Source organism: Myotis nattereri, assembly GCF_964212035.1.
Source record: "Myotis nattereri genome assembly, chromosome: 16".
NCBI classification, from domain to species: Eukaryota; Metazoa; Chordata; class Mammalia; order Chiroptera; family Vespertilionidae; genus Myotis; species Myotis nattereri.
Genome location: NC_138091.1, coordinates 27,574,618 through 27,599,229, shown reverse-complemented (window position 1 = coordinate 27,599,229; position 24,612 = coordinate 27,574,618). Strand labels below are relative to the sequence as shown.

Genomic DNA, 24,612 nt, shown 5'->3' with positions numbered 1-24,612 from the left:
TGGTGCCTCCATTTTATAGATGAAAAATTGGGACTTGGGAAGGCGGCATCATGGTCCAAGGTCACATAGCTAGTAAGGGAGGGCTCAGTTTGGCTCAGGGCTTCCTTCAGAGCTGGTGTCTGGTCTCACTCACTAGACAAAACCACCTCTCAGCAACACAGAGGACAGCTCCATGAAACAGAATATGAAAAGCACCTGACAAAGGTGCTATTCCTATATAATAAAGATGTAATATGCAAATGATCGTTACACCGTGAAGCATAACGACCGACTGTGCAATGACCGGATCACGATCAGCAGGAGGGTGGGGCAGCGAGCTATAAGCGGGTAGCAGAGAGCTATAGGAGGGGCAGGGCAGCAAGCTATGGGGAGGCGGGGGAGCTACAGGAGGGCAGCAGTGAGCTACCAGTGCAGGGATTCGTGAGCAGGGCTACTAGTTTCTAAATATGAGTAAAAGACAGATTATTCAATATATTGCTTTGGGACAAGTGAACCTCTCTGCTGAGATAAGTAAAATGAGCTCTCTACCATTGTATCATACACAAAATGAATTCCAAATGCATTCAAAATTTAACATAATACACATATAGAAGCAGGTGAATAGTTTCATAATCTTAAATTTGAAAGGTCTTTATCATCATAATCCCAGAGGCCATTAAAAAAAATAACAAACTTAACAGATTTGACTATATAAAAATTAGAAAATTTTATTTGGCCAAAGTTACTACAAAGTTAAAAGAACAAAATGATAAATATTTACAACTTACATAGTAGAGAGGAGTAATATTTATAAAGTTATTAAAATCAATACAATCCTGACAAATACGCTAATAAAAATAGGCACTTTGGGGCATATACATGACTAATACATCTAGGAAAAGACATTCAAGCTCACTAACAATCCAAGAATGTACAACAAAATAATGACATACCATTTTTCACCCATTACACTGGCAAAGGCTGCTTATAATAGCAAAATATATTGTTAAAGGGATAAGGTAAATAGGTACAAGCACTCATGAGAGCGATTTGGTAACATGCACCAAAGGGCCTGAAAATGATGAGTATAGTTGTATACTCATCATTGGGTACCCTCGGGTATTCTTGGGAAGATTGGTTCTAGGGCCTGCCTCGGATGCTAAAATTGGAGGATGCAGAAGTCCTTTCAATAAAAATGGCATCAAATAATGCAAACAATTGGCTGTCTGCATCGGATTCCCAAGGGTGTATCAAAAATACTGTTTTTGATCTGCAGTTGGTTGAATCCTTGGATTCCAGACCAGCAGATAAGGTGGGCAAATTGCATGTGCATGAGCAAATGGCTCAGCAATCACATTTCTAGGCACCTGCCTTGCAGAAAGACCAGCCCGTGTGTGAAAACACATATATGAGGACATTCACTGAAGTATGTTGTAATGCAGTATTTGTGAAGAGGAAATTGATGACATCCAAACAATGACATTAGGCAGCCATTGGAAAGAGTGAGACAGCATTTAATTCTACTGACATGAAGAGAGGTTAAGGTCATACAGTAGTAAATAGGAAAATAAACCATACTACAGAACACTATTAAGCATGGCGCCTTTTATTTTTTAATTTGAACTATGTGTATATACATGTGTGCGTACACACACACACACACACACACACACACTCTCTCTCTCTCACATGATCCCTCTCCCCCTCCTCTTCTTCCTTACTCTCCCCCTCCTCTTATATATGTAACTAGTTGGTTGTCCAAATGTTTCCATGCTCTGGAAAGAGACACACTAAAAGCTCGCTATTTACTTTTGGGGAGTAGGAGGGTGCCTGGGAAGAGAGTGAAGACATTGCTCTCTTTTTATTTCATTTACTTTGGATTGTTTGACTGTTACTACCATGTTTTTCTTTGGTAATTAAAAAAATAAGGATAAAAAAGTAAACCAAGTTAAAAGTAACGAAGATTAATTAAAACAGAAGGTTTTATACAAAGAACAGTATGTCTTTGTTATCTCAGCTGGAGTTTATTTGAAAATTGTGACATTAGAAATCCTTGTTGAGCTTATTCAGCTTTGTGTGGGACATTTGCACATCCCAAACGAGTGCTATTAAAACAAAAATGCCCATACTACATTACTTTATAACACAGGCTATTGCTTATTTCAGGATGAATTTTCTTTAAGGAAGGCAATGTGCTCATATTGAGTTTTGAAACGCTACTGGTATTTTTAATTGCCTGGGCATGATGGAAGTTAATTGCTGCTTCCTTAACTAAATACTACTATATTATAAAACTATAATAATTAAAACAGTATGATACTGGCATAAAAACAGATACATAGATCAATGGAACAAATACAGAGCCCAGAAATAAACCCACGTTTACAGGGTCAATTAATTTAAAACAAAGGAGCCAAGAATATACAATGAGGAGAGGATAGTCTCTTCAGTAAATGGTAATCGGAAACAAGGACAGCCACATGCAAAAGAATGAAACTGGACCACTATCTTATACCATAGACAAAAATCAGCTCAAAATGATTACAGATTTTAATGCAAGACTTGAAACCATAAAACTCATAGAAGAAAATACAGAAAGAAGCTCTTGGACACTGGTCTTAGCAATAATTTTTAAAATTTGATACTAAAAAAAAATTTGTTAAAGCAAAAATAAACCAGTTGGACGACATCCAATTAAAATGCTTCTTCACAGCAAAGGAAACCATTAACAACATGAAAAAGCAACCTATGGAATGGGAGAAAATATATGCAAATCATGTCTCTCTTAAAGGGTACATATATCCAAAATACATATATCCAAAATATATGTATTTTTAAAACCTCATCTAACTCAATAGAAAAAACCTGATTTTAAAATGGGCAGGGCACCTGAATAGACATTTCCCCCAAGACATACAAATAGCCAACAGGTACATGAAAAGGTGTACAACATCACTAACCATTAGAGAAATATAAATCAAAACCACACACCTGTTGGAATGGCTATCAAAAAAACAAGAGATAACAAATTTAGGGGAGGATGTGAAAAAAGTGGAACCCTTGTTAAAATGTAAATGGATGCAACCACTACACAAAAAAGCATGACGCTTCCTCAAAAAAAAAATTAAAAATAGAACTACCATCTGACCTAGGAATTCATTCCACTCCTGTGTATATATCCGAAGAAAATAAAATCACCAGCTAGAAGAGAGATCTCCCATGTTCACTGTGGCATTATTTACAAGAGTTAAGACATGAAAGCATCCTAAGTGTCCATTAATGAGTGAAAGATAAAGGAAATGTGATACATGTAATGGAATATTACTCAACCCTAAAAAGAAGGAAATCCCGCCATTGTGACAACACAGCTGGACTCTGAGAGCACTGTACTAAGTGAAATAAGTCAGACAGGAGAACCACAGGAACGCTGGCTGAGTGGAAGTCCTACAACTAGGAGGAAAGAGAAACGCATACCGACACTCAGAGGAGGCGTAGTGCTGAAGTCAAATTCTGAGGTGTGGAGTGCGTGGAGCGGGCTGGCGGCGGAGGGCGCGGTTGGCGTTTTCAATCGGGAGGGAGTCGCAGACACTGAGCTCCAGATCCAGGCGAGTCTTTAGGGACCCAGACTCAAACGGGAGAAGCGCGACTGTCTGGCTTCGGTCAGAGCGAGTGCAGCTTTCTCTCCGAGGTTTGCAGCCATTGCTGGGACTCAGAGAGGCAGAGCCCCTGGGGACAGGACTGAGAGCCGCCATAACTGCTCTCTCCGGCCCACCCTGTACCCGCCCCGACCAAGCCCTGCACAGAGGCATTTGCCGGATAGCCTCAGGCAAACGCCAGATTAGCACCTCCCTAGAGGACAGAAGTTCTCTCACTGCTGACACAGCTGATTCTCATAGCCACTTGGTCAAACCCTCCCTGGTATTAGCTACAACAATCAAGGTTTAACTATAAGACTGTGCACAAAGACCACTAGGGGGTGCACCAAGGAAGCATAACAAAATGCGGAGACAAAGAAACAGGACAAAATTATCAATGGAAGATATAGAGTTCAGAACCACACTTTTAAGGTCTCTCAAGAACTGTTTAGAAGCCGCCGATAAACTTAATGAGATCTACAAGAAAACTAATGAGACCCTCGATCTTATATTGGGCAACCACCTAGAAGTTAAGCATACACGGACTGAAATAACAAATATTATACAGACTCCCGACAGCAGACCAGAGGAGCGCAAGAATCAAGTCAATGATTTGAAATGCGAGGAAGCAAAAAACACCCAACCGGAAAAGCAAAATGAAAAAAGAATCCAAAAATGCGAGGATAGTGTAAGGAGCCTCTGGGACAGCTTCAAGCGTACCAACATCAGAATTATAGGGGTGCCAGAAGATGAGAGAGAGCAAGATATTGAAAACCTATTTGAATAAATAATGACAGAAAACTTCCCCCACCTGGTGAAAGAAATGGACTTACAGGTCCAAGAAGCACGGAGAACCCCAAACAAAAGGAACCCAAAGAGGACCACACCAAGACACATCATCATTAAAATGCCAAGAGCAAAAGACAAAGAGAGAATCTTAAAAACAGCAAGAGAAAGACAGTCAGTTACCTACAAGGGAATACCCATACGACTGTCAGCTGATTTCTCAACAGAAACTTTGCAGGCCAGAAGGGAGTGGCAAGAAATATTCAAAGTGATGAATACCAAGAACCTACAACCAAGATTACTGTATCCAGCAAAGCTATCATTCAGAATTGAAGGTCAGATAAAGTGCTTCACAGATAAGGAAAAGCTAAAGGAGTTCATCACCACCAAACCAGGATTATATGAAATGCTGAAAGGTATCCTTTAAGAAGAGGAAGAGGAAGAAAAAGGTAAAGATACAAATTATGAACAACAAATATGCATCTATCAACAAGTGAATCTAAGAATCAAGTGAATAAATAATCTGATGAACAGAATGAACTGGTGATTATAATAGAATCAGGGACATAGAAAGGGAATGGACTGACTATTCTTGGGGGGGAAAGGGGTGTGGGAGTTGCGGGAAGAGACTGGACAAAAATCGTGCAGCTATGGATGAGGACAGTGGGTGGGGAGTGAGGGCGGAGGGTGGGGCGGGAACTGGGAGGAGGGGAGTTATGGGGGGGGGGGGGAAGAGGAACAAATGTAATAATCTGAAGAATAAAGATTTAATTTAAAGAAAAAAAAAAAGAAATAAGTCAGACAGAGAGACAAATACCCGAAGATCTCACTTATATGTAAAACCTAAAAAAAACCCACAAAAAAACTGAACTCAGAAACAGAGAACAGATTAGGTGGTTGCTGGAGGTGGGGGCTTGGCAGTGGGTGAAGGAGGTGAAAAGGTATAAACTTCCAGCTATAAGATAATTAAGTTCTGGGGATATAATGTACAGTATGGTGACTATAGTTAACAATTCAGTATTATATATTTGAAAGTTACTAAGAGGCTATATATTTGAAAGTCACTAAGAATATATATTAAAAGTTGTCATAACGGGGAAAAAACTGTAACTATGTGAGGTGGTAGATGTTAACTAAATTTATTGTGGTAATCGTTTTTCAGTATATTTCAAATTATTCTGTTTTATACTTTAAACTGATATAATGTAAGTCAATTTTATCCTAATACAACTGGGAAAATTTTTCCATAATATATTACTTTATAATACAAATGATCTCTTATTTCAGGATGCATTTTCTTAAAGTACGGTAGCGTACCCACATTCATAGCATTTTGAAACTTCAATGGTATTTTTCATTGCCAGGCATGATGGAAGCTAATTGCCTGCCTCCTTAACAGAACACTCACTGCACAAATGAGAGATGATGTTAAAATGCTGTAACATTTTTATTACGACTTTATCTGGAGTCCGCTACTCTAGGGAGTATGCATTTCCTGGAGAATCGGGGGTATTTTAGAGATCTTGATGATACATTCTTCTTTCCTGTCCAAATCTTAGCCTGCCCGGTCCCATCGACTCCCAAAACCCTCTGTTCTTCCCCTCTTCCACAGCGCTTACCACATTCCACTGGACTTGCCTGTTGGCTGGTCTGTAATCAACATCTCCCTCTGACCCACTGAGCTCAGAGCCTGGCACACAGGGTCAGGTCCATATGTGTGTTGACATGAATGACTAAATCAGTGGTTCTCAACCTTCTGGCCCTTTAAATACAGTTCCTCATGTTGTGACCCAACCATAAAATTATTTTCATTGCTACTGCATAACTGTAATGTTGCTACTGTCATAAATCGTAATGTAAATATATGATATGCAGGATGGTCTTAGGCGACCCCTGTGAAAGGGTCGTTCGGCCACCAAAGGGGTTGCGACCCACAGGTTGAGAACCACTGGACCAAATGCTTTAGATGCACGTGGAAAAACTGTATAGGGATATATTAGTAGCAGCAGCCAGAGGCAAAGATTCCTTGCTTGACCATACTTTAGTCAGGCTCCTGAACCTTCTCCTAGGCCCATCTGTCCACCTGTGCACTCGCTTGTAAAATCTAGTTTGGGCAAGAACCCTTCTAAGTCAGTTTAACCCCAACCCTCAATATCTGATCATCTTTCATATCTGCTCAGGTTCCTCACCTTCCACCCCACACCTTACCTCCAACCCCCAGGGGCTATCTGAGCGTGCTGGCCTGTCTTCAAGCAAGAATCCTGTTCGGTTGGTTTGACCAGAATCCCCTTGATTTTCCACCTGCTGACCACCACCCTGCTCCCTGGCTATAAATTCCCACTGGGATTGGGAGTTGGGTCCAGTCTCCCTACCCCACTGTACGATCCCACCACCTTGCAAGATAGCCCTCAACCTGGAATAAAGTCTTCCTTATCAGGCTTTTGACAAGTGTTATGAAATATTTTTTAAAAATATATTTTATCGATTTTTTACAGAGAGGAAGGGAGACAGAGAGCTAGAAACATTGATGAGAGAGAAACATCGATCAGCTGCCACCTGCACACTCCCCACTGGGGACACGCCCACAACCAAGGCACATGATGCTGACCGGAATCGAACCCGGGACCCTTGAGTCCGCAGGCCGACGCTCCATCCACTGAGCCAAACCGGTTAGGGCTGAAATATTTTTTCTTTAACACCAGCTAACATTACCTTAGAAAGAACAGGAGTTTAAATATTTAGTGGCAAATGTATGGCTTGAAACATTATCTGTAGAAAAATTACATCCTTTCTGTAATTTCTAGTTGTTACTATTAAAATCTGAAATCTAGCAAGCCTAAACGTTAACGTAACCTACAGAGGTGACACCACTGAGGAAAAAGGGATAACCCTGCATAGCATCAAGAAATCACTTTTATCAAGTCAGAACTGGGAAAAAGCGCATGATCACTAACCCCTAAATACCAGGCAAAGAACAAAACACAGAACATGGGAGAAACTAAAACTCACTGAACAACACCTCCAGTGAAGGGCTTGGCGGATCCAGCTGACATGGTAGCAGGGATACAAATGGCAGGAACTGTTTTCCAGAAAGGCTCTGGGTAAGAGCTCATTGTTTTACAAAGTCAATCAGACTGTTTTCGTTCTTCTGTGTTATTAGAAGGAGAAGACAGGAAACAGGTGCGTATGTGGAGGAGTCAATCAGAGGATGGCTAGGCTCTTGGCAGTGATATGCCATGTTCCAATGTTCCCTTTAATTCTGTCTCCAAGTGCGGATGGGGGTGGGGATGGAGGGGAGAAGGGGGGAGAATATGCAGTGTAAGCCACTGGGAAAAATCAATTGCTTCATATTTAACACTAGGGCCCAGTGCACGAATTCGTGCACCTTGAAAGGAACTGTGGGCCACAAGGCTGCGGTGGGCACAGGGGTGGGTCTCAGTCCATCCTCTGTGCCCCAGCCCAGTCCCTCCCACCGTGGCCCCTGGTCCCTTGTCTGCCAGCAGCCCTGCTCCTACTGCTGCTGCTCCCATGCACTGACGGTGCCGGCCCCACTTGCACCCGCTGACTGCGCAGAGTAGTTGGGGCTGGCGCCAGCAGCAGATGCAAGCAGGGCCGGCACTGTCAGCGGGTGTGAGCTGCGGCTGCTGCCCCAATCGCCCCTCAGGAGCAGGGGGAGGTGGAGAAGCCCTCAGGGGCAATTGGGGCTGGCAGCAACCACTCACACCCGCTGACAGCGCCAAGCAATCAGGACCAGCACCAGGCACCGGCTGCAGGTGTGAGCAGGGCTGTTGCTGGCAGCGGGTATGAGAGGTGGCTGCCAGCCCTGATCGCCCCTCAGGAGCAGTGGGAAGTGGAGAAGCCCCAAGGCAGCAGGTGTGAGTGCCTGGCAGGACCGTAGTGCACAGGAGCAAAGAATTTTCAGTAACCACCAGAGGCTCGCCCTGATGACAATGACTGGAGCCCTGCCTTAGTCTGGTGCCCCCGCTCACCTGCTCCATCATCCCGCCATGCCCAACGCCTGCCATCTTCTGCGCATGCCCCCTGGTGGTCAGCACATATCATAGCGACCGGTTGTTCAGTTGTTTGGTTGTTCTGCTGTTTGGTCTATTTGCATATTAGGGTTTATATATAGATAATAAAAAGGGTGTAAGAGATAAATTTTGAGTTCCTGCTTTGTGCTAAGAGGCAAGGTGCCACTTTCTATGCACTTTTCTTGGGGAAACGTCACAACAACCCTATGGGGTTGTATTCGGTATTTCTGGTTCTGCTGATTCTGCATTGTTATATAGGAATATATATTTTTTGCTGTGGAAACTGAGGCGCATACCAGTAGGGTAAACTTGCCGGAAGCCACACTATTAGTAAGTGAGGAAGTTGGGACACACACCTTGGGCCTGACTCCAGGACTCAGGACACCCTGAGTTACACCACCTCAGTCCCACACGGGCAGGAAAAATAAGTTGGGAATGAAAATGGAAATGATAGGGAAAAAATGCAATGGCAGATGCCAAAGTAAACTACAAAACATTTACTTTTAAGATGAGATCTTAAAATAGTGGCAAGTGAGCTGACTAACAGAGAGAAACCAAGCAGGCACTGGAACGGGGTAAATAGATACAGTCGGCATGTTCGAGTAAGGTTTTCTCAGGGCACCATAATTCCATTTTGGGGGGCAGGTATTTCTCAGAACATCAGACATACCCATTTTCAAATGAATGGACAAAATCATGTACCAATATCCCAAGTTTTGTTTGTTTGTTTGTTTTTACTTTTACACACACACCTCTGCATGGATCCTAGAAACATGAGCTTTGGAAGTCATTTCTTAGGTCAGACCCTAGTTCTCGCACTCGCTAGGAGTGGGACCTTGAGTCTCATGTTGTTTTTTAAACAAATGAAGAAATGAAGCAAGAGACAGAAGCACAGACACAATGGAATACAAAAGTATCTAGCACAGGGCCTATTATAAAAGGTCTCTCCCTCACCATTAACCAAGTAACCATTTCTTCCAAGAATGAAAGAGTTGACCTAATAAGTTCAGTCATTTAAATTACAATAGCATTATTTTTTTGAGGCAATTGAAACTAAGGCCTAGAGCAGGGGTGGGGCACATCTGGCCCAAGGGCTGTATAAGGCCCACAAAATCATTTGGTCTGGCCCTGCCAAGGCATGAGGGGTGAGTTAATTAAATGTTTGACCAAATAGACTAATTTTTAAGCTGATAATTTTGTATGGCCTGCGAATGATGTTATAAATATTCAAATGGCCCCTGGCAGAAAAAAGGTTCCCCACCCCTGGTCTAGAGTCACGTCTAAAGTTAGAGGGAAAAATAGCCCCAAGTGAAGGCTGAAACAGTCTCCTATGACAAAGTGAATCATTTACAATAGTTTAGCTTTTGCATGAAATCGATTTTACTTTTTTGCCTCAACTGTGTTCTGAATAAGTTGGGTGAAGAAAGTATTAACGTTTAAATCAAAGCAAGAGTCCCCCATCCAATGAAAATAGCATCTATCACAATACAATGATCATTACATATAACACTAAAAATGTATGACTGCTTAGAACCCCCCCAGGAGCTGCTATCACTGGATTAAAGTGGGGATGATGAAAACATGACTTTGAGATACTGTATAGTGGAGCATGAAGCTGATAAAAATAATGCTACAGAGATATTATCTATTGACCTGAAAATGTTTTTAAAAACAGTAAGCCAGAGAAACCTTTGTACCTATGAAGTATGGTAGCAATCATCTCAGGTAGAAACCATAGTTTAACTTTAACCCTGCTGTTTGGCTTCTGTATCTATTTGCTTTGTTTAACAACAGAAAGGTTATTTTGATTTTCTGAATTATATAAATCGTCCCATTCGATTGAATACCCTATTGATTGTAATGTGAAATCCCACTTGTTGTGGTCATGCTGGTCTTAGCACATTTTCCTTAACCTGGGAAGGACAGCACAGTTATCCCAAGGTCAGAGGGCTCCAGTTAACGTATCCTTGTTGACTGAGTGTTCCAGAGACCCAAAACTGTAATTTAGATCACATGCCTAGGTTTAACCCAGGTTCCTCATTCCAGACCCGAGGGCTCTAGATAATGTGTTTCTGTCAATTCAGTGACCCCAAGACCCAAAACTATACTTAACATGCTGCTTCTGCTTCTGTAAACTGCTTTTTTGCAAACCAGGTTCCTCATTCCAAACCTTGAGATGTAATCAATACCTTTGTGATCTTTGCCTATATAAGTCTGGCTTTGCCACCATCTTATCACTATGAGATTTGGGAAAGCAAAATGGCCCCTCATAGTCCCGGATTGCAATAAATGTGACTCTTTAATTCGACTTCTTGAGGCGTCCTTCTGTGATTTGCGGGGTACATTACTACACCTATTTATGGCATGAATTCATTTTTATTTGTATAAATCATGTAGGCATTTATCTTACCTCTATATCTATACCTATATTGGAAAAATAGCCTGGGCAGATAAATACAAAATATTAAGAATGATTATCACTAAATGGACTGATTACAGTTTTCTTTTCCTGACACACTTTCTAATTTTTCTACAACAAAATTAAAAGGTTTTAAATGATACATGAGGTATATGAATGCAAAAAAAAGGGGAAAAGGTCAGGTTTTTAGAAATATATTACTGACTGTAATCAACAGAATAAACAGTGTCACAGATTAAAAAGAAAATGGAATTCAGCACAGTACTAAGCAGCAATTTTCATAATGTGCTTTCCAATCAGAAAAATGCTTTCAAAATTCTGCTGGGAAAGAGAAGAGAATGACATTTTTTTCAAAGCACATGATATTTACTCAGAGGAAAAAGAAACAGCTTTCTGCTATTTTTTGCTGTGTCAGACCATGCTGGGGTTTAACTGCAGGAAACCTATGAAAAACACCCTCTACTGATGGTACCCAGATACATCCTCTCAGAAGGAATTTATTTCACTTTTGTTCTCACTGATTAATGAACACTACGTAGAACCCATGCTGACAGAGCAGTAAGTGCTTTCACATAATGAAATAATAATCCCATTAAAGTACAGGTTTAAGGAGGAATGCGGTCATCAGGCTTCCACTAAATTGTTTTGAAAATGAAGGCTTAGGATCTATTACAAAGGAACACATGCTCAAATCTAAATAAACAAGGTGAAAACAATGTAATTAATTATTAATGCCCCACAAAGTAATAACCGACCTGTGTGCAGTACAGTAAAAACACCGTGCTGCATTTATTAACTCATTTTGTGCACTCCTCCCCCGCCCCGCCACCCCCCGCTCCCCCCCAGAAAATTTGATTACTTTTCTACACAACTTACGTTGCAGTATTTGGACTTGGGTTTACGTGTGATTCTTAAACAAATATTTACAGAAGTTCACACTGGCTTGCTGCTTTCTTTTCCTGAAATGCGAATGGCCTGATCCGGTCATGAGGCGTGCCTTTGTCATTACAGGTAAGTGCGAGGCGTTTTCCACCACCTCGCTTTTTCTAGGTAAGGGCCACGCGGCAGCACACACTTTGAGTCTTGGCTCAGCCACTTCCTAGCTGTGTGACTGTGGGCAATGACCTCGCTAAGCTTTACAGCCTCATGTATAAATAGAAGTTACTGTCCTATACAAAGATTCATTAGATAAGTGTCTATAAGACACTCAGCACAGTGCTTGGAGGAAGACGTTCTCAAAAAAGTGATACCTACCCAGGTCAAATGCTGGCTCTACCACTCATCAGCTGTGTGAACTTGAGTTAAGTTCCACCTCTTGTATCTCCGTTTCCCCAAGTTCCAAATGGAGATCATTGGAGTACCTATCTCGGGAGGGCTGTGCTGCAGCGTTGACACAGGTGAGGTGCTTAAACTGTGCTTGTCACATCGTGTTTATAGGAACGTGGGCTCCTGTCACTTCGTCAAGAAGGTGGAGCTGAATGGGACCCTCTGCTGCCCCCTCCCTGTGCTTCTTGATTCCGTTTTCCTCTAAGTCAGAGGACTTGGACTGTGTTCCACGGCCTTCCAGACTGTCTTTAGTTTCTCCACCTCTAACAGATAGCAGATGACATGACATGTGTGAAATAGAGGAGGGTCTGTGCAAATGCTTCTCAGAAGAAAAAATGAATGAAGTTCTACCCTTTCACCAACGGCAGCTCTGTCTGTCCTTTCCTTTTTCAGGTGGTTCCTGAGGCAACTGCCCCAACCCCAACATGGCCAAGTGCTTTCCACAAAATATCTATATATATAAAAGCCTAAGCAACTGGTCGACTGGCCAGTAGCTATGACGCACACTGACCAACAGGGAACAGACGTTCAATGTAGGAGCTGCTGAGCTGTGGTGACTTGGCAGCAGCGGTTCTCAGGTGACACACCTGGAACCAGAGAGGAGGGAGCCGGATTCTGGGGTGCGTCACCCGAGAACTGCCCTCTCACAATCCGGGACCCCTCGAGGGATGTCAGAGAGCCGGTTTCTGCCCAATCCCTGCAGTTCAGGCCAAGGGATCCCACTGGTGCACGAATCCATGCACCGGGCCTCTAATACTTAATAAATGCCAATTAATTGTGCATGTAAAGCTAAATATTAAGAAAAGGAAAAGATTTCACTAACTAATAAACAAATCCCCGTTTCATACCATTGTATCAAGATGGCTATTTTCCATAATTTCTTACTGAAGTAAATAACATTCAGGGCCTTGAAAGTAATAGTATAGTAAATAGAATATCGGTAGTTATGGATAATGTTTAGCTATAAAAAATGCTTAACGATGTCTTATAGCTCCCAATCTTCTCATAGCCATCATTCTATTAATCAGGAATTATGTCTGGTATACTCTGCGTTATTTCCTGATTATATTGTATTTGTTAAAATTAACTCAGTCTGTGAACACACACCAATGAGACGGGCTGGGCAAACGAAGAAAGGAACTGATGTTTAGAGCAGCGGTTGCCAACCACTGCTCCGTGGACCACTGTTGGTCCGTGAGGTCCGAAAGGTTGGCGACCGCTGGTTTAGAGTAAAGGCGGCTGCATTAAAAACTGTCAATGCCACCAATTTTATTGACTTGAGTAAGAGCATGTTTTATTTTGAAGTAAAACTAAAACATGAATGTAAAACATAGAAATTATTATGTATTAAGTCTCCCCCATCCTTTAAAATGCAAATAACTTTTAACTTGGGTACAAGTTAGCAGCTTAATTTATCAACCTCTCAGATGTCTTTGCGCCTATAAAACATAATCTGAACTCTTCCCAAGGGACCTTTACATGATTCCAAAGTAGAGTTGGGTATAGCACCCTTGGGTGTTCAAATCATAAACCACACACACAATAACAAGTCCCTCTGAACTGAATTCTTCCTCCAGCCTGGACTCCTCCCCTGAACCTCTCCACTGGATGTCTGCTGGGCGTTTCAAACATATAATGTTCAAACATATAATGTTCAAACTGAGCTCCTGATACTGCCCGCAGGCCTGCTCCACCTGCTGTCTGCACCCTACATCTCGCCTGCCAGCAACGCCTACCTTCAAACGATTTCCAGGGCCCGCCTTCCCACCACCTCTGCTGCTGCCACCCTGGTCCGAGCCACCACATCCTTCTCACCTGGATTACTGTACAGCTTCCCACCTGGTGTCCCGGCCTCTGGCCCTGCTTCCTCTTTACGTCTCTAAAGAGCAGCAGGAGTGACTCTGTTACTATGTAAGTCAGATCACGTCATGCCTCTGCTCAGACTCTCCAAGGCGTTCAGGAAAATGCCAAATCTTTCCATCAGCCTTCCTGACTCCAATCCACCCACACCTATGACGGCGTCTCTCTCTCCTCCCCACTCCCTGTGCTCCAGCCTCCCTGGCTTCTCCATTGTTCTCTACACACACCAAGCAAGTCCCCACCTGACAGGTCTCTGCATGGGCACTTCCTGCCACTTGGAATTCTCTCCTCCTAGACTAATTAGCAGCTCACAACAACTGCATGGCGCACTTCCTCACTTCTTCCCAGTGTCCCCTTCTGGACAAACCACACCCCTCTCTCCCCACTCTGTGCTCTTCCTCCATAGCACTTCTTCCACCTAATGCACAGTATTATTTGCTCCTTTATATATGTATGTATTTGTGTGTGTGTGTGTGTATACAAACACACACACATAAATAAATAATATATATTTTTATTGCTTTCAGAGAGGAAGGGAGAGAGAGAGAGAAACATCAATGATGAGAGAGCATCATTGATTGGCTGCCTCCTGCACGTCCCCTACTGGGGATCAAGCCCGCAACCTGGGCATATGCCCTTGACCGGAATCGAACCCAGAACCCTTCAGTCCGCAGGCCGACACTCTATCCACTGAGCCAAACCGGCCAGGGTTTATTTGCTTCTTTACTAGGATTTTTATTGTCTGTCTCTCCTCCCTAAAATAAAAACTCCACTAAGGAGCCCTGGCAGGGTGGCTCAGTTGGGTTGGGCAGAGTCTCATGCACAAGGGTCACCGGTTCAATTCCCAGTCAGTGCACATGCCAGGGTTGTGGGCTCGATCCCCAATGTGGGGCGTGCAGGAGGCAGTCCATTGATGTTTCTCTCCCTCTCCCTCTCTAAAATCAATAAAAACATATTTTAAAACACTCCATGAAGGGATGGATTGTTTATCTTTTTTTTCTTTTTTTTGGTTTGTTTTCTCTAGAGCCAGGAACAGTCCCTGGCATACAGTAGGCACTTGATAAGTGTTTGCTGAATGAACACATGAGTTAACTTCTCCAAAATTTAATAATATTTGATATCATGTTTAACCTGATTAATATTAATTAAATATAAAAAACAGAAGCCCCAGAATTGCCATCAAATTAGTAGGACACTTTGGGAGAATGGCCAATTGTTCATTCACTCACTGTTCCAGTCACTGGGAAAATGGCAGTGAGCACGCAGATATGGTGCCTGCCCTCACTGCCGCAACCACAAGGTTCCTGGGTAAGGTCAGGATCAGCAGGCCCCCAGTTTACCAAGCTAGCAACCTGCAAACCACCCTCAATTCTTTCTTCTCCCTTACCTCCTACAAATGAACCAATGTGTCGGCAAGGCCTCCTGAGTGGAAGTCAGGAATGGGTCTTAGGCAGTCAAACCTCCTGACTCCACCATCGATTCCCCAGCCTCCTCATCTGCCACCGGAGAATGATGGGTACTCCCTGATGAGCATCTGGCTACCAGTCTCTTCCCATCCAGTCTGCTTTACACACTGCGGCTACAGTTGCACCCCCCAAAAAGCAAACACACATATTCCCTTTCCTAAGTGTCTTCCTACTGACCACACAGGACATACAAAGTCCTGAACACTCTTGTCCCAAACATACCTTCACAGGTTCATTAAACACAGCTTTGTTCCCCAACACACACACACACACACACACACACACCTCCATCCCCCAGATACCAGTCCTTGCCTGACTGGTTGGCAAACACTGATTAATCCATCACTCAATATTCAACAAAAATGTTACCTCCTCCAATTTCCTGCAGAAGAGAATGTTTCCTCTTCTGGGCTCTCATAACACACTATTCATACTTGTTATTTTTTAAAATGTATATATTTTCATTGATTTCAGAGAGGAAGGGAGAGGGAGAGAGAGTGTGAGAGAGAGAAACATCAACGATGAGAGAAACATTGATTGGCTGTCTCCTGCACTCCCCACACTGGGGATCGAGCCTGAAACCCAGGTTATGTGCCCCGACTGGGAATCAAACCGTGACCTCCTGGATCATAAGGAGACGCTCAACCATTGAGGCATGCCGGCCGGGCTCTGTTCATACTTGTATCATGGCTTTGAAACATTATATTATTGTCAGAGCTTCCTTCCTCGCTACTACAGAAGGGCACGTAACCAGTGTTTTGAATAATTGCATGAACAGCACTGCCACAGTTTCCTTACACAGCCTGAAACTGGCTTCCGGGAATGGCTTCTACCTTCTGATGCTGGTTCTGCTTGAGACCACAGAGAGCACAACAAACTCCTTATCGCAGGAATGCGTTTCTCACCTGAAAGCAGCCATCACATCCTTCTGGATATTTCTTCTGACGGACATCTGAACCCATTTCTCCTGAAGGAGGGGTGCTCCTAGGAGGGGTGCTGGGTCACAGGATAGGTGTGTAGTTATTTAGCTTTGAAAAAATACTGCCAAAGAGCTTTCCAAAGTGGCTGAGTTAATTTATATTCTCCCTGGCAATAGCTAACTGTTCCAATTGCTTAATATCCTCACCAACATTTGATTTTTGTCAGTCCCTTTAATTTTAGCCACTCTGATGAATGTATAACGTTATCTCGTGGTTTTCAGCTTGCATTTCCCTGATATGCAATGATATTGTGGACTTTTAAAATGTTTATTGATCATTTGGTTATCTTTTTAAGTGCCTGCCTACTTTTTTTATTGGGCTATTCTTTTTTTGGGGGGAAAGGGGTAAGTGGGATGGGTAGGAATTCTATAAATATTGTGAACATCTTTTTCCAGGTGTGGCTCATATTTATTTTTAATAGTTATGTATTATTCTATCCGTTACATACTAGTATGTCATCATTTAATTATTTTCCTACTGCTATTATTAAATTGTTTTTAATTTTTTGCTTGGATGACCAACTTGGATGACCAACTTTTAAAGTTTTATCTGTTATCTAGAAAGTTTCCTTAACCTAGATTCACAGAAGTAGAATTACTGAATCAATGTATATGACCACCTGGAATTGATATAACTGTTTCAGAAAGAATTCTTTCAACTGATACTGGTGCTCAACAATGCATGGGAATACACCATGTCCTCACCAATGCCAGCTTTTTAAAAATGATACCATTTATCATATAAATATTCCTTTACTCTTTGGATTTATTATGCATACTTCATTACTTGTTAAATTTTCATACAGGCAATAGTCTCCTTCTGTACTCTACTTTCAGTTCCATCAATTTGTGTATTTTTACAACACCATCACATCGTTCCCATTCTCACAGCCTCATAATTATTTCACTGCAGCAATATTCACTGGGCACCTGCATTGTGTTGGATTCCAGGGTAAAAAGTGTGAGCCAGGCACACCTGGTCCCTGTCCTTCCGGCACTTGCAGCTGGCAGGAGGATGGAGAGAAGTCCCCAGGCAGTGACAACACAGTGTGGTACCTTTGCTAGGAGATGCACAGGGGGTTAAGGGGCCTCTAACCTGGACTTGGAAATGGGGAACTGTTTCTGGAGGCTGTGATGTGGTAGGACTGAGAAGAAAGCTGAAAAGATGTGGAAATAGAAGAGAAAAGGGAGCCCTTGGCTGAGCCCAAGAGCATGTCACCCCGATGGGAGTGCAGAATGGAAGGGGAGTGTGGCAAGAGCTGAGGCTGGAGGCAGAGCACGGGTGCGCTCATGTAGGGCCTTGAAAATGAGTTTGTGCTTCTCCTGAGGGCAAGGTATAAGACACTAAAGAGTTGAATCCTAGAGCAAATCCTCGGATATGCACTTTAGAAAGGCCACTTTGGCTGTTAGAGGACGGGAAATAATGTAATGGGGGAAGGCCCGAGTACCACCGAGGAGCCCACTTGGGTGCCAGGAGTAGGCTTACGTCTTTACTCGAAACTCCTCCTTCTCAAACTTTTCAATGCTATCACATATTTTCCCAGATTAATCATAAACTATTTAGCCAAACTTTCTCTTATAACACCAGATTCCAACCTAACTGTGACTTTATTTGAAACAGCTTAAATGTTTAAATTAACTCATGAAGAATTACAACATTGTTGATCATTTTCTCTAAGGTTATGAAATAACTGCTGCTTATATTTCTGCAAAGGTAACTGGTTGTGAGCTAAACAAAAATTGAAGGGGGAAAAGGCAGGGTAGGAGAGTCTTCATCTTGACCAAAAGTACAGGAAATGTGAAAAACCACGGGGAAGCAGAAGCAAACAGGACTAAGTCGAAGCCAAGAAGGCAGAACGAGCTGCTGGAGAGAGCCAGGTGGACAGTTGGTAAATTTTGAGTTAAACAGAGGTACGTTGAGGCCCCGATGAAGAAAGAACCTTATTTTTCCAAAAGTCAAGAAGTGAATAAGTGAAAATCTTCGACCAGAATTCAGAGCAAGCTGGAGTCTTACTAAAATGACTATAAGTCACAGTAGCAGGGCCTAAGGACCAAAGGAGGGCAAAAGCCCCTGGAAGAGACTCTGAGTGCTTTAACACTGGGCCCAGCTAAGTGAGGAGTGACCGTGGATTCTCTCACACCGAACAAAGTAAAGCAGTGACCTGGGAAGTCCGTGACAGACAGCAAACTGAGAGCAAAGGGCTCCCTCCCGAGAGAGAAAGCCTGGGGGGTGGCGGGGTGGGAGGGGGGAGGTTAACCCTATGAGAAGGAAACTAACCCTCTTTGTATTCTTCAGTACTGGTCAACAATGGACACGTAACTCTGCCAGTAGACACCACCGATAAATTGTTGTGCCCGTATTACTATGCCCAATTTATTCTCAGGGTGTCTTTTTAAAGGCTTTTTTTTTTTTTTTTACTCCACAGAGATCTGTTATTCTGAAAATGGTTTGAGTGTCATTTTCCAATATGAATACTGAGGCATGCAATTCCAGTCAACATATGAGAAAATGAAAAGATGCCACGTTCTGACAACATTATGGGATAGAAAATGCCGCAAGGACATGGTTCTCGTGCGCTTTCCTCTCCAGGGCCCCCATTCTCAGCTGTCTCCTTTAAAAAGACAGAATATGTACACATAGACTTGGTCCCAACGACAATCTTCGTCTTCACCTTTTCACCTGGGCAAAGCATAATGCCTTCATTCAGGGGATGTTTACACACTCAGAGAATTGGGGCTATGTGCCTCCTCCCTCCTGGGACTCACGGGACAACGGGGCACACAGACAGACAGATCATTAGAGGGCAGGGCCCCGGGGACATGGGAGAGCCATCTGGGAGTTCAGGAAGGCAGCTGGGAGGAACTGACATCTATGGGAAGTTTATGTGGGCATCTCCCAGGACCTACAGGCTGGCGCCCAAGCTAAGAACTGGAGCCAGATACTGGAACAGGGCAACTCCACCCGGGGGTGGGCTGCAGGTGTACTCTCCCAGAACATGGTAGAAGACAACCTCCTCACCTGAGCTCATGTTACAAATGTGCCCACTAGCTAGCTATAAGCGCAGCCTTATTCCTTCCCCTCAGTAGGTACTATTGATAGTATCACTTCCTAAGTGGGTCATGGCAAGGAAAGGAATGGGAATCAGTGCTTGTAAAGAACTCAGGAAATGCTTTTTTTGTCTCTTGGCTATAATGCATTCATATTCATTCATTCATTCTCTCTCTCTCTCTCTCTCTCTCTCTCTCTCTCTCTCTTTCTCTTATTCTCTATCACTATTATTTTTTCTGCTCTTCAATCCTCATGCAGAACTTGATTCCCAACAGTTCCAAAATATGCACATTCTGAATTTCAGTCATCAAAAGAGAGCAAAATTATTTCATTTCAAATATAAAATCCTGCTGAAGAACTGTGACTGTTCCAGCTTGAGTCAGGTGTCCACTCCTAGACCAAGCAACAGCGGCCAAAGAGGATGAGGGCCTTATATTTAAATTGTGGCTCCCAAAATTCGACTAGATTGGAAGGAGGGCTGGATGCTAGTCAGATGAAACAACAGGTGTCCACTATAAGACCTGAATGCTGTAGGGAAGGGTCCAGGTTAGAGGGCAAGCGTGAAGATTTGGAAGAACAAAACATGTGAGAGATCAGTGTTCCTGGGAGGGTAGAAGAGACGGGATCCATGGGAGGGTAGGCGGGACTGGCCTAAGAGAGGAGGGTTAGCACATCTTGTACAGTAACAGGAAGGAAGGAGGGAAGGGGCGAAGACACGGCGTTTAGATGTACCGGCAGGAATGGGAGTTCAGATCTAGAGAAGTGTTTCTCTGAGAAGCAGGACGACGACGCAGGAGAGAGGGGACAGGATAGAAATAGGAGATTAGTGGGAAGAATATGAAGTAGATGCTTTGCAGAATAAGAGAGAGCAGCCCAGGGAAGCACAGGAGGAATCCCCGAGTCTGAAGACCCACGTGAGGTTAACAACTATACACTTACTGATACCTATCTGTACAGTAATTTCCCCCAGCAAGTCTCAGCAGCCCCAATATTGAATGTACAGAGGGAAATAGAAAAGAGCAATCTGATAGGTCCACGGCTGGGCTTTGGCCAGGTGAGGTCCCCGCGAGACAGGGGGGCAATGCAGTTAAAGGTTGAGAAAGAAGATAGATGCAGTGGAGCGTGGGTTGCTAATCCTGGGTCAGAAGGGAGAAGCAAGAAGCAGTATGAGAACAAGAATACAGATGACTTTTTGGGAGGTGACTAGGAGCCATCAGTTTAGCTGGCTGCAAGGTTCCTGAGACAGTTCATCCCAACAGTGTCTCAGTGGACGGGGATCACTCAGGACTCTATGGTTCAGATGGACACTAAATTGATGGTATTTCTGAACTACTGTTGGTCAGAAATAGTCGCTATTCCTCAAAGTCTTAACATTTCTTCTCCTTCTCCCTCTCTAAGCTAACTGCATTCTTTCTTGGGCCAGGTGATCTACTCCAATCAGAGATGTTGCTGGCACTCAACCTTCCACCCAGAGTGTTTCACGTGCCCTCCCCCAACTCTCATTTAGGACGCACTTCCTGCTCTATGTGCCCAGACTACGAGATCTCACCAACTTCAAAATCCAGGTAAGTATGCAATTTCTTCTAGGAAGCTCTGCAAGGTTCTACCTAACCTAAATCATTCTTCCTGTCAATACACAGGTGTGGTATGTTGTGGTGTGTGTTTTTTAAATTTCGTATGGTTATATTGTCACTTGTTTTATTTCTAATTCTCTTTAAGGACAGAAATCCTTAAATTCAAGTTTTAATCCAAAATGTGTATGTGTGTGTTTGTGTGTGTGAGTAGTTGGTGCTTATGATTGAATACAGATGGACCTGGAGAGCATTATGCTCAGCGAAATACCACATGATCTCACTCATTTGTGGAATACAATAAACAACATAAACTGATGAACAAAAATGGAGTCAGAGAAAAAATATTTTAGAAAATAATAAAAGTAATCCTATTATTTGCAGATTTTTAATATTTCCCACAACTTTTGTGCTATTATACTATGTTAGTACAGTTTTGGTGATATTATATTTAAGATCTTTTTTTCTTGAAATGTTAATGTTTATTGCATGTAACGTTATTATACTTAAAATCATTTTTCTTGAGATATTAATGATTATTGCATGTAACATTCTAAAAAATAAAATTAAAAAATAAAGCATATAAAACTGAAAAAAAAGGAAGTATTCAGCCAACCAAAGAAGCGGACAACCATCTTCTTATTCTAAAGCCCCTGCAGCACACTGAGTATCTACAGAGAACAAACTCCTGTGACCAAACAGAAAATGGAGAATGTGTTTATATAAAATGTATTTAAAGCTGCACAACCACCAGCTAAATTAGTAATGGAATGTTGAATGAATCAAATGGAATGCTTAGCACTGACGACCAGCCTTAGGTCTCTTAGTCACTAAATCATGTGTTCTATGTGGTATGCCAAGGAAATCCAAAGTCACCAACTTTTCTTCTTTTACCCTACCTTTGAGGAACAGAAGAGATTAAAATAAGGGAGAAAGAAGTACAGACATAGGAATCCAGACTGAAGAAAAGGCAGTGGGTTCATCAATGTACTACAAGCAAAATGTGAGATGTACAATTCCCTAAGGATGAGTACACATAAACTTATCCAGTTATTTTTCAGACAAGGATCAACACAAAGAAAATCTATTAACAACAATAAAATGTATTCTCCCCAAATAAATATGGCAATACCCATGTTGAATACACGTCCATGCTCTGTTAAATTCATGTCACTTGCTACCGAACAATCTAGTAATGGATGTAAAAATGTTAGCCCTGGCATGTGTGGCTCAGTTGGTTGTCTTCCTGTGCACCGAGAGAACGCCAGTTCGATTCCCAGTCAGGGCACATGCAGGAGGCAGCTGATGGATGTGTCTCTCTCTTTCTTTTTCTTTCTCTCTCTGTCTCCATTCCTCTCTCTCTCAAAAGTCAATGAAAACATATTTTTTAAAAAGAAAAAGAAAAAGTTAAATGTACACACATTTTGACCTCTATTTTACTTTTAGGAGTCTATACTAAGAAAAACTCACACACACACATTCATTAGCATAATCATATCTTTATTAACGAAAAACTGAAATCAGCTCACTGTTAAACTGATTAAATAACCTGTATGGAATACAGTAAATAATGTTCTATATTATAAAACCCTAATATGCAAATCAACCGAACGGCAGAATGACTGGTCGCTACGACGTGCACTGACCACCAGGGGGCAGTCACTCAATGCAGGAGCTGCCCCCTGGTGGTCAGTGCTCTCCCACAGAGGGAGTAACGCTCAGCCAGAAGCTGGGCTCATGGCTGAAGAGCGCAGAGGTGTAGGCAGGAGCCTTTCCTGCCTCTGCAGCAGCGCTACGGACCCCTCAGGGGATGTCCAACTGCCGGCTTAGGCCTGCAAGAGGGCGCAGGCCGGGCTGAGGGACCACCCCTCCCCTCCTCCAGTGCATGTGCACTGGGCCTCGAGTATAAAATAAATGTATAAAACATACGCTGCTAAGTGAAAAAGGCAAGTTTAAGATGAGTATAGTGTGGTCTAGTTTTTATAAAAATAAAATTTAAAATAACATTAATATGTACATACACATGTATGTGTGTATATCAGGATAGAATAAATATACACCAACAATTATGTGAAGGGGATGTAAATTCTGGGAATTTCTCTTTGTACATTTTATATTTATGCAATGCTTGAATTTTTAACTTTGTATAACTCTGTTATTATGTTTGTAATTAGAAACCTATAGATATTTTAAAGTAGATGTATATCTATTGACATGTAAAAATATCACTAATATATTTTTTCAAGTGAAAAATGCAGGCTAAAGCAGCAAGTTCCTATATTTGTGTAAGAAAGTTACACATATACAAGAAAAGGACCCTGCTAGGACACACCAAAACACTGAAAATCGCTATCCCGGGTGGAGAGATTTTGTGTGTTTTTTACTTTCCTCTTTATAACTTCCTGTCTTGATTCCTTTTTTAAAAAATAAGGACCATTTTTATAAGTAAAGTTTTCACTTGAAAAAATCTGTCTTCGCCCTAGCTGGTTTGGCTCAATGGACAGAGCGTCGGCCTGTGATCTGAAGGTCCCAGGTTTGATTCCAGTCAAGGGCACATGCTCGGGTTGTGGGCTCAATCCCCAGTGGGAGGCATGTAGGAGGCAGCTGATCGATGATTCTCTCTCATCACTGATGTTTCTATCTCTCTCTTCTCCCTTCCTCTAAAAAAAAAAAAAAAAAAAAAAAATTTTAAATCTGTCTTCAATTTTCACTTTCAAACTTGTTTAAGAGGTACTATCAGGTTCAATAATAGTTCATAATAAATTGTTTTCATCTTACTGCCTCTCCCTATTTACCCTATTATTTTAATTTTGCTTTCTCTCCCCATTTACACAATAGACTCTAGGTCACTGGTTCTCAACCTTCCTAATGCCACGACCCTTTAATACAGTTCATGTTGTAGTGACCCCCAATTTCACTGTTACAAATTGAACATAATTAAAGCACAGTGATTAATCACAAAAACAGCATGTAATTATATATGTGTTTTCCGATGGTCTTAGGCGACCCCTGTGAAAGGGTCTTTTAACCCCCAAAGGGGTCGCGACCCACAGGCTGAGAACCACTGATGTAGGTTTATTCCCACTAAAAGAAATAATCAGCCATAGAACAGGAGAAATAATAGGACTGAGGTAATCAACCAAAAGTGGCTGCTTCTAGCTTTGCTATGAAAAGAGACAGGGGTAGCAAAATATTGATAATGTCATTTTATATTTTCAATGTATGATTTGCAAAGAGCTTTTATATCTACACTGTTATCTGGTTCTCAAGTCTCGGTGACAGGCAGGGGAAGTACAATCCTCATGTTCAGGTGAGTAGCCTGAGTTCGGAGTGGTGGAGGGATGTGCCCGGGGTCACAGACGGGTGAGTGTCAGTGCTGGCTTGCACAATCCAATGTGGTAGACACGGACCACATCTGGCGATGTCAACTTAAGTTAATGAAAATGATGTAAAATGTCAAGTTCAGCTCCTCAGTTGCACTCGTCACATTTCAAGGGCTCGACAGCCACCT

At 42.4% G+C, this 24,612-nt stretch overlaps 1 protein-coding gene across 1 annotated transcript in view; it reads right to left on the bottom strand.

Annotated features, from left to right (window-relative positions):
• Positions 1 to 24,612, bottom strand: part of MYO1D (myosin ID) — a gene marked incomplete at its 5' end in the record, with an annotated part of 266,794 nt that overhangs the window by 216,442 nt on the left and 25,740 nt on the right. The gene's annotated exons all lie outside the window — the stretch shown is intronic.